The sequence below is a fragment of the Ricinus communis genome, chromosome 3 (assembly GCF_019578655.1).
Source record: "Ricinus communis isolate WT05 ecotype wild-type chromosome 3, ASM1957865v1, whole genome shotgun sequence".
Classification (NCBI taxonomy): Eukaryota; Viridiplantae; Streptophyta; class Magnoliopsida; order Malpighiales; family Euphorbiaceae; genus Ricinus; species Ricinus communis.
Window position 1 is genome coordinate 13648172 of NC_063258.1, and position 11222 is coordinate 13659393.

The 11222-nt window shown below is 37.9% G+C and overlaps 1 non-coding gene across 1 annotated transcript; it reads right to left on the reverse strand.

Moving 5' to 3' along the window:
- Nucleotides 1-4015: 4015 nt before the first annotated feature.
- On the reverse strand, nucleotides 4016-4122 carry LOC125369647. The gene has a single exon (XR_007215324.1). It is a non-coding gene; the product is annotated as a small nucleolar RNA R71 (small nucleolar RNA).
- Nucleotides 4123-11222: the final 7100 nt, after the last annotated feature.

Genomic DNA, 11222 nt, shown 5'->3' on the forward strand with positions numbered 1-11222 from the left:
ACATGATGAAGATGGAGAGCAGCATGAGAATTTGTTTAATACTCATTGTTTAATTGCTAATAAGTTGTGTAACATGATTATTGATAGTGAAAGTTGTACTAATATTGCTAGTACTTTGCTTGTGGAGAAATTGAAATTACAAACTACTAAACATCCAAGCCCTTATAAGTTGCAATGGTTGAATGATAGTGGTGTTATGAAGGTAAATAAGCAAGTGCTAATTTCTTTTTCCATTGGGAGATATAAGGATGAGGTGCTTTGTGATGTGGTTCCCATGTATATTGGACATGTTTTGTTGGGAAGACCTTGGCAATATGATGGGCATGTGATTTATGATTATGCTACATGGGTTCTCATCATAGATATTCTTATTCATGATCTGCACCGAAGGGATCTCCATCATTCCTTGCTCCTCTAAGGATGAGGACTCCTGATGACACAAGGAATGGCATAAGGAAACATGATTGTGGAGGAGTACCACAAAAATTAAAATAGCTATGATTAAAGCAAATGTGGAGGAGGATAGAGAGGCCACCATGCCAAGATCCTTGAATGGTCTAAACAAGAATATTATTGATCTTGTGGAGTTGCAACATTATGTGGAGCTTGAGGAGATGGTGAATGTGGCCATTAAACTTGAAAGGCAACTCAAGCGAAAAGGTCCCAGTAAGTTTGATTCTAAACTTAATTTGATTTCTAATTCTTCTAATTGGAAATCGAATTGAAGTAAAAAGGATGACAAATTTGCTAAGCCTAAAGTTAGATGAGAATAAGAATAAAAATGAAATAGGTAAAAACAAAGTTGAGAATGGAGCTAATCAATCTAGAAACTCGAAGTGTTTTAAATATCTTGGACACAGTCATTATGCACATGATTTCCCTAATAAGAGGACCATGATTGTTAAAGATGGAATTGTTGAACCTGAAATGAAAAATGAAAATGAGAATGATGACATGCCAACTTTAGAGGATGTTAGTGATGTTGAGTATGCTAAAGGGGATGTGTTAGTAGTACAACGCACACTTAATTTGCAATGTAAACATGATGAAGATGGAGAGCAGCATGAGAATTTGTTTAATACTCATTGTTTAATTGCTAATAAGTTGTGTAACATGATTACTGATAGTGAAAGTTGTACTAATATTGCTAGTACTTTGCTTGTGGAGAAATTGAAATTACAAACTACTAAACATCCAAGCCCTTATAAGTTGCAATGGTTGAATGATAGTGGTGTTATGAAGGTAAATAAGCAAGTGCTAATTTCTTTTTCCATTGGGAGATATAAGGATGAGGTGCTTTGTGATGTGGTTCCCATGTATATTGGACATGTTTTGTTGGGAAGACCTTGGCAATATGATGGGCATGTGATTTATGATGGGTTCAAGAATCAATATTCCTTGACAATTGATGGACAAAAGTTCAATCTACGACCATTACCTCCCAAGTCCATTTTTTATGATCAGATGAGAATTAAACAACAATATGAAAAGTTTGAATCTTCATATATGGAAAATTTGGGGAGGGAGCAAGAAATAATAAAAAAAGAAAAAGGTGAGGTAAGTGGTAAAAGATAAATGTAATGGGAAACACGAGGTGATAGAAAATAAAGGAGATAAGAGTGAAAGAAAAATGAATGTATATGCAAAGCCAAGTGATGTAAGGAAAACACTAAGCTTGAGGCAGCCCTTACTTGTACTCATGTACAAGGAAGTTTTGATGATTTCTAGTGATCTTAATAAGGATTTGCCTAGTGTTGTTCTTGAGCTTTTGTAGGAACCTGAAGACCTCTTTCCCGAAGATGTGCCTAAAGGATTACTGATAAGCATCATACTACACATGTTTTCATGCCCGACTGTTTACATTTTTATGCATGATTATCCCATTTTATGCTAGAATCACCTGTCTTTTATTTCCTTTCTCGTTTCAGGTCATTTTCGAAGGACACCATCAATAATCAAGGGAAATACGTGTGATTATGGACCAAAATCCATCAAATTGGGTGAGAACTAGCACCCCGAGGGTTGAGCACGGGCTGCACTCCGGTCGTGCTGAATTACCAAGAGGCTATCCCAAATTGTGCCATTTCAGCACGACTTTCGTAGCCACCACAGCCTCCAGCACGGCCTATGGTGGCTCAACACCGGCTTGGGAACGGCTTGGAAGGAGTCAGCACAACAGACTCCACAGATTTAGTATTGCTTGGACTCCGGCCTCCCCGGACTCCCATGCTGAATCAACTATATAGGCAATTTTGAGTTCTTTTGGAGAGGAGACGATTTTTGGACTCAAATCCAAGACACACACTTAATCAATTGTTTTCCTATACCTCAATTGTAGACCTTGAGAGATAAAAAATTCATCAATTGAAGGAGGGATTTCACTTGTTCCAACATCGAATTGAAGATCAAGACAAACTTTGGCAGCATTCAAGAGGCAACTAGGGTTTGAGATTTCGAATTTGCAATTTTAGGGTTTCTCATTCAGCTTGAAAGAGAAGGGTGTACATGCCTTTAATTTGTTTTTCCTTATTTTGTTCCCTAATTGCTTTAACCATGAACATGAGTAGCTAGATCTTTTGAATCCATTAGGGTTCACCTTTGTTGATGGATTATGCTTAATTGTTAGTTTTTATAATTGTCATTCTTGCAATCTTCTTGCTATTCAATAATAAAAGTTTGATTCAATTAATTTGAGACGTTGGATTAATTGTTTATTAGGTTGTTTCTTGACATTGAGAAATGCTTGTTACAACTGGACATTGAATAGTAAAGACTGGTAGTTAAACTTAGAGATAAGGTTGATTTACTCGCCGGATTAAGAACTAATAACTCTTAATAGTTTTAAATCATACTTAATGCTAATCTGTAGTAATCCGATAGGAAGAGATTCCATTAGGTTAGTGCAGGTTTAGGAATCCGGTAAGCTTGAGAGAGGAACCGGGATTCAATTCAGGATTTAGGCACGGGTAAGCAAGATCGGCAATCCATACAATCCATTTTTAGAATTCCATCACTTAGGCTCCCTTTTGGGTTTGTTTCTCTCTTTGCAATTGTCTTTTGATTGTCCGTTGTTCTTCATTTACTTATTTGCACTCATAACCATTAGCTGGACGTTAGAACTTTCACACCCTATTTTAGACTAGATAACATAGCAAACAGTAGTAACTCTAGGTTCACCCGATCTCCAGGGATACGACCTTGATACTCACTCATGCTAGGCTGCATCGGTAGGTGCACTGCCTTAGGTGTAGGTTGCATAAAGAGCCCATCAAGTTTTTGGCGCCGCTACGGGAACATGTATGAACTAGAGGAATTGTTTTTGTGTTAATTTAGTCATTATTTGTTTATTCATTTATTCTTTATTTATTTTTTTATTTTTTTATTTTTTTTATTATTTATTATTTATTATTATATTGTTTTTATTGATTGGTGGTTGTGTGGACTTTCGGTTTCAGGTAGTTTATGACCAGGAGCTCAAACTCGAATCTTATAGAGACTCTATCTGATCCAGAACGATCCCTCAGACTCTTAAGGAAGAGGTTGCAATTAGAAGAGGAGGAGATTGAGGTTGAGGTACCGCTGGATAGACTAGACACGATGGAAAACCATGAACCCCAGGCCAACGATGATCGGAGGACGATGTACAAGTATGCTCGACCATCTTTAGATAGGACGAAAATGAGTATAGACGAAAATGAGTATAGTCAGACCTGCTGTAGCGGCCAATAATTTTGAGATAAAGGCCAATGTTATCCAGATGATCCAGCAAAGCGTGCAATTTGGAGGATTGCCCAGCGAGGATCCCAATGCACATATCTCCAACTTTTTGGAGATTTGTGACACATTCAAGATAAATGGAACAACCGATGGTGCCATTAGGCTGAGATTGTTTCCATTTTCCTTGAGGGACAGAGCAAAGAGATGGCTGCAATGTCTTCCACAACAGACGATCACTACCTGGAAGGCGTTGGCTGAAAAAATTTTATATAAGTATTTTCTTCCCGCTAAAACTGCTAAACTTAGAAATGACATATCTTCTTTTGTGCAGTTTGATGATGAAAGCATGTACGATGCATGGGAGGGGTTTAAGGATCTTTTGAGATGCTGCCCACATCACGGATTGCCAGTGTGAACCTTGCAACGAGGCAGATGGTGGATGCTGCAGCAGGTGGGGCGCTAAACAGTAAGACGCCCGAGCAGGCTCAGAACTTGATAGAGGAAATGGCCATGAACAACTATCAGTGGCAATCCTCTAGGAGCCGACCAGGAAGACAGGGAGTGGTCAACTAAGTGGACTCTATAGCAGCCTTGGCAGCTCAAGTGGAGCTTCTAGCCAAGAAGATCGACCAACTCCAGATGCCGGTTCATGCAGCGAACGTTGGCTGTGAGTTTTATGGTGGCCCGCATTACAAAGGCGAATCGCATCATGAGAGGTATGTTTGCTTCATCTTCTACTACTTTTCCATCTAATTCGCTATGTCTTTTGATGTTGAACAGTTGATTATATGGGAATGCCCCAAGGCAGTAGAATAACCCTTACAAGAATACATACAACCCTGGATGGCGCAATCATCCCAATTTTAGTTGGAGGAACAATAATGCCCGTGGTCCGCCAGTTTTCAAAGACTTCATCAACAGCCCACAAAGAATAACCACCGGGCTCGCACAAGCTCCTCCTCCACAAGAAAAGAAGTCAAATTTAGAGGAGCTTATGATGAAGTTTGTGACGCCTACTAAACGAGATTCCAGTAGACCGATAGTGCACTTAGGAATCAGCAGGCTTCGATTCAGAACTTGGAGACTCAAATTGGCCAAATTTCTAAGATGCTTTCAGAGAGACCTCCAGGATCGCTCCCTAGCACAACAGAGTCAAACCCAAGGGAGCATTGCAAGGCTATCACCTTGCGTTCAGGTAAGAAATTGACTGGTTCTTTGCCTTTAGCTGATAAGGATAATACAATCGTGCAGGTCGAGCCAACTAAGGAAGGACCAGACCTTGAGGTGGTAGAGAATGAGAGAATGAAAGAATACAGGCAAAAGAGCCCTGTGCGGGAGCATCAGCCCCCGGTTCCATATCCTGCAAGGTTGAGGCAGGATAAGGTGGACAAGCAATACAGTAAGTTTCTTGACTTATTTAAGCAGCTGAAAATTAACTTACCTTTTGTTGAGGCAATTTCACAGATGCTGAAGTACGCCAAGTTTTTAAAGGAGATTTTGAGCAACAAAAGGAAGTTGGAGGATCTTGGTCAGGTGGTGCTTAATGAGGAGTGTTCAGCTATCCTCCAGAACAAACTGCCACTCAAGCGACGAGATCCAAGGAGTTTTACTATCCCTTGTATGATTGGTGATTTATCAATTAGTGGTGCATTAGCTGATTTAGGAGCTAGCATTAACTTAATGCCCACTAGTTTATTTGCCAAATTAGGGTTGCATGAACCTAAGCCTACTAGGATGAGTGTTCAGTTAGCAGATAGGACTGTTAAAATTCCTAGAGGTATTGTTGAAGATGTACTTGTAAAGGTAGATAAATTTATCTTTCCTGTGGATTTTGTGGTAATGGATATGGAGGGTGAGAGCACTGTGCCTCTTATCTTGGGTAGGCCTTTCCTAGCTACATCGAGGGCTGTTATCAATGTAAGCGATGGAAAGCTTAAGCTTAGAGTTGATGATGAGACCATTACCTTTGACCTAGCCACTTCCATGAGACAGTCACTGGACTATGATAATACAGTATATTCTATTGATGTGATTGATGATGTGGTTGAGTCCCATTTGCAAGAAATTTTATGTTCTGACCCTTTACAAGTAGCAATAGCTGAGGATGAGGAGGAGTTGTCCAACGAGCAAGTGTTGGAGCAACTCGCTGTTTTATTGGCTTCTGAGCCGAGCTTGTCAACTGATCCCTATCTTTTTCTTGACAGGTCTGGGGTGCAGAAAGTAAAGACTTCATTCGAGGACCCACCAGTCTTAGAACTGAAGGAGTTACCGAGCCACTTGGTTTATGTCTTCCTGGATGAAGAGAAGCGCTTACCAGTAATCATAGCAACCGATCTAACTCCTGAAGAACAAGCCATGCTGTTGGAAGTTCTAAGGAAGTACAAGAAGGCCTTTGCTTTCAATATAGTCGATATCCCGGGCATAAATCCAAGTTTCTGCTCTCATAAGATTTCATTGGAGGACAGTTTCAGGCCGGTTGTTTACCCTTAAAGACGACTCAATCCGAACATGAAAGAAGTGGTAAAGAAGGAGGTAATTAAACTTTTTGATGCAGGTTTAATATATCCCATTTCTGACAGTTCGTGGGTTAGTCCTGTGCAGGTTGTACCTAAGAAGGGAGGCATCAAAGTGGTAAGGAATGAGAAGGATGAGCTGATCCCGACTCGGATGGTAACAGGCTTCCGAGTTTGCATTGATTACCGTAGGCTTAATGATGCAACTCGAAAGAACCATTTCCCTCTTCCTTTTATTGATCAGATGATTGAACGTTTAGCAGGTCACATGTTTTATTGTTTTCTTGATGGCTTTTCAGGTTACTTTCAGATTCCTATTGCACCTGAGGACCAAGAGAAGACTCCCTTCACCTGCCCTTATGGGACGTTTGCTTATAGACGAATACCATTCGGACTGTGTAATGCACCGGCTACATTTCAGCGGTGCATGATTGTCACAACCAAATTTATTTACTTCTTTTTATTAATAATTAATATTCATTAGCATGTCATTAAACATGTCATTTGCATCATGATTATATATGATCTATTTTATTATATTATGTGGTAGATAAATAAATTATTTAGTTACATATTGATTTAATTGAAAAGTAATGATTTTGGACTAAATTGAAAAGTTAGAAAGAAAGAGGATTAAATTGTAATTTGCCTATTTCCACACCAATATACCACCTCTTTCATTTGTTCTTATCTACGTATGCTTTCCAATTTCCTTTTCTTCTTTGTCTCTCTCATTTTTCTCCTTTCCTTCTTCAACTTTGATTTTCCAAATCAAACTCTACAAAACTTTTAGTAAGTGAAAATCAAATTTTTCTTTTAAGCTTGAAAGATTTGGGCTTTCTTAATCAAGGAAAACAAAGGTGAGTAATTTTAATTGCTTGATTTTGCTGTAAATTAGGGTTAATGATATGAAATTATTGATGATTATGTGTTTTGGAATTGTTTAATCAAGAGTAAACATGCTTTTACTTGTGATCTTGAAGCTGAAATTTCTGGGCAGATTTTTCACTTATGATTTCGTGACCTTAGAGGCTTTATCTCGAAAATTTTCAAACATGAAAGTTGTAGGTATAAATCTCAAGAATATCTCTGTAAAATGGTTTTGCAGATTGTTGAGTGAGTAGGAACTTATGAGGTTCGATTTTGCTGCTGCTTTGTTTTTGGTTCAGCAGGTGACCTGGTTTTTGTGCTGACATTTTGAGGCATTTAGAGGCTGAACCAAGCAGAGAGTTAACCTGAAAGTTGTTCATTTATATATGTAGTATATGTCTGAAAAATTTCATAATTTTTGGTTGAGTATAACGTGAGATATGTTGAACTTAATATGGCCTGCCTGAAACTGTTTTAAGCAGAAATCGGGCTTAGGATTCAGAAATTTGTTGCTAATTGTGTGTTTCACAACTTGAGCTAGAAAAGTCCAAATTGAGTAAAATTAGTGTCTATAGAAACTTTAGAATGTTAACTTTATATCTGGAGAGTTTCATCAGAAAATTCATTTGTTTGATTGGTCATTTAATAGGAAACGTTTTTCTGTTCTGTTTAGATGGAAATTTGAGCAGATGTATAGAAAATGCCATAACTATTTCTATACCAATGATTTTGAGGTGATTCTTTCTGCTATGGTTTCTATAAAAATGGAAGTGTAATTCTGGAAAATATGAGATTTTTATTAATTGTACATAAGTTTTGGTGTAATTTCTAAGTCAGTACCTACAAGCTGCCTTCATCAACAAATATGTTGATTTGTTGTCATTCATCTCATGCATCATATTAATATCTAGAATATATGTTATTTTGTTGAAATGTGATATTTTATTGATAGTAAATATATATATATATATTTATGCCTTGTGATTGAATTGTATTTGTATTGAATATGTGAATAGGTTCATCCAAAGGCAAGGAAGTGGTAAGAGAAAAAGAATAGGATTACTTTGTTATCCTATAACTTCTGGTAAGTATTTAATAGACTAAACTTTGTGTATATTGAGTAGAGACTGCTGTTTGATTACTTGATAATTTCTTGGTTGACTGAGTTGATATTAGTTATGTTTTTGGCTTGTTATAAAGTGAATTGATTGTGATGTGTTGTGAAGTGAATTGATTGTGATGTGTTGTGAAGTGAAATGATTGTGATTAAGGATTGATGACTTTTGTATGGATATTGTGTGATCGGAAAGCTGAGCCGGATAGCTACCCGAGTATGTGAGATGGCAAGACCGAGCGGATAGTCTTGTCAAGTGGTTACTGAAATTTAAAAATGTGAGGAAATGTAAGGATGAGTCATCTGATCCTAATTTGATAGAAATAATGTGGAATTGAATTATTTGACTTGGTTGAGTTTGAGATTATTTGCATTACGTGAGATGAAATTATATGTTTATGAGAATAACTGAAATGGTTGATTTTGTGATTGTTAGTTAAGTGTTGGTATAATTTTCTGTATTTATAAAGATTTGATAATTCTAGCCTAATATACTATAGTTTAGTAAATTAAATGCTTATTGAGTCGCTAGCTCATTCCTTAGCAATTTTTTTTTTCAGGTTAGTGCAGTTGTAGATAGCCTTAGCTGTGCATTGCTCTTTTTGCATCAGTCAATATTATCAAGTGGGCCAGAGGAGTTATCTAAAGCATTGGGGCATTTTGGAAACTTGTGTGAATTAAACTACTGTATAAATATTTCTTATATATATTAAGTATGTCATGCCACTTAAATTGTATGAATGTATATTGTAACTAAGTAGTAAATTATGTTTATAAAGTTATATATATATATATATTGCTATTCAATGGGAAGTTTGAGTTGGGGTGTTATAGTTTTTGGTATCAGAGCGGGGATTAGACCATTGGGACATAAGTTTGAGTACTTATATTTGTGTTTATGTTATGTTATATGAAGGTGTGTATGTGTTGTGATATGTTAAAGTGAGTTGGAATTTTTAATATGTTCCAATATGTTAAATGCTTGTGTGATTGAATTGATGGGAATAGAGGGGATTAAGAGCATAACATGCAAGCATATAGTAATTATGCACAACCATTTATTGTTGTGAAGTTTGTTAATGATATAGGCATGGATGAGCACTCCACTGGCCTAGTAGGTTCACATTCGTCAGTTCATGCACATCATATTGAACAAGAACAGATGCATGAAAATGAGCGTTACAAGGAAAAGCTGAAGGGTATGCTCGCAAATAGTCAAGAGTTAAGAAGATTAGCTCAACAATGACCACCACCTCCACTAAACGTACCTGCATTGGATGCAAACTTTGGAAAGTTAAGAAAGCATGGCGGGAAAGAGTTTGAGGGGACAACTGATCCAATTGTAGCAGAGGAATGGCTAAAGTCTGTTAAAGGTGTGTTTACACAATTTAATACCCAACCGACAACCCAAATGAAAGTGAGGTATGCAACCTCATTATTTCTTAAGGATGCTAGAAATCGGTGGGAGGCAGTCCCGGGTAGCCAAACACAACCATTGACAATGACATGGGAAGAATTCTTAAAGGAGTTCAAGATGAAGTATATGCCACCAATATATCAAGAGAGGAAGAAACTTGAATTCCTTGAATTGAAACAAAATGAGATGTCCTTCGACTATGAATTACAATTTACAAGGTTATCTAGGTATGCACCGGAGGAAGTGGCAACCGATGAACTCAAGAGAAATAGATTTGAGAGGGGTTTGAGATTGGAGATTCGTGAAAAGTTGGCAGTGCAACCACCTACCTTTATTGCTTTATTGGAAGTCGCAATAAGAGCGGGAAGAATTATTCTTAGAAAGAAATATATTAGAAGCAAAGAAAAAGAAGATAATTGGGACATTTACTCCATCTTTCTCTAGAGGTACCTCATTTACACCTAGGGGAGGATCGGGGAGGTCGGTGAGGAGGTTTTAGAGGAAGGGGTAGTTATCAGTTTAGAGGGCCAAGTAGTATAACTTTGGGTAGAAGTGGTGGATCGTTGAACATGCGAGGTAATTGTGGGTTTACTTGGTAGAGGATATAGACCCGTTTGTGGCACTTGTGGAAGGACCCATTCAGGAGAGTGTTGGGGACCGAGAGTGCAGTTTGTTATAGATGTGGGAAACCCGGGCATTATGCCAATGAGTGTGTGGTAGGTAGACGAGCATCGAGTACCTACCATTCAGGGAGGACAAAGTAGTGTTGGGGATAATGTAGTACCTACAACGACCGGTCGTGGTAGAGGTAGGGGAGGTAGAAGTGCAGCTGAAGCATATGTCCATATTGAAGATGCGAACCAATCCTTACCGCAGGCAAGAGTGTATCTTCACGAGGCGGGGAAGCAACTACTTCTCCGGAGATAATAACCGGTATAATTCCTATTTGTAGGCATGATGCATATGTGTTAGTTGACCCCGGATCTACATGTTCATTCATTTCATGTGATTTTGCATTGAAAATGCATTGTGCCATTGAATCTTTAGGACATGATATTTGTGTTTGATGCCTGCTTCGGAGGAGTAATAATGGTGAATACCGTAGTTCGGGCTTGTTCTGTGATGATTTGTGGTACAAATATGTCAGTAGACCTAATTGTGATCAATTTGCGAGATTTTGATGTGATATTGGGAATGGATTGGTTATCTAGAAATCATGTCATAGTTGACTGTTTAACGAAGGAAGTAAAAATGGTTATAGATGGGAAATAAAAATAGTGTTCACGGGTGACGGGAAAATTGTACCTACATGTTTGATTTCTGCCACTCGCTTTTCATTTAATGAAATTTGGGTGTGATGCTTATCTTGTGAATATGGTAGACACTGGAATTGTTAGTCCAGGGGTTTCAGAGGTACCAATAGTCAAAGAATTCCCAGATGTATTTCTAGAAGAATTACCTGGATTGCCACCTCAACGAGAAGTGGATTTTGAAATTGAAACTATTCCAGGAGTTGCTCCTATTTCTATAGCACCTTATAGAATGGCACCGGCAGAATTACAGGAATTGAAAAAGCAACTTGAGGATTTAT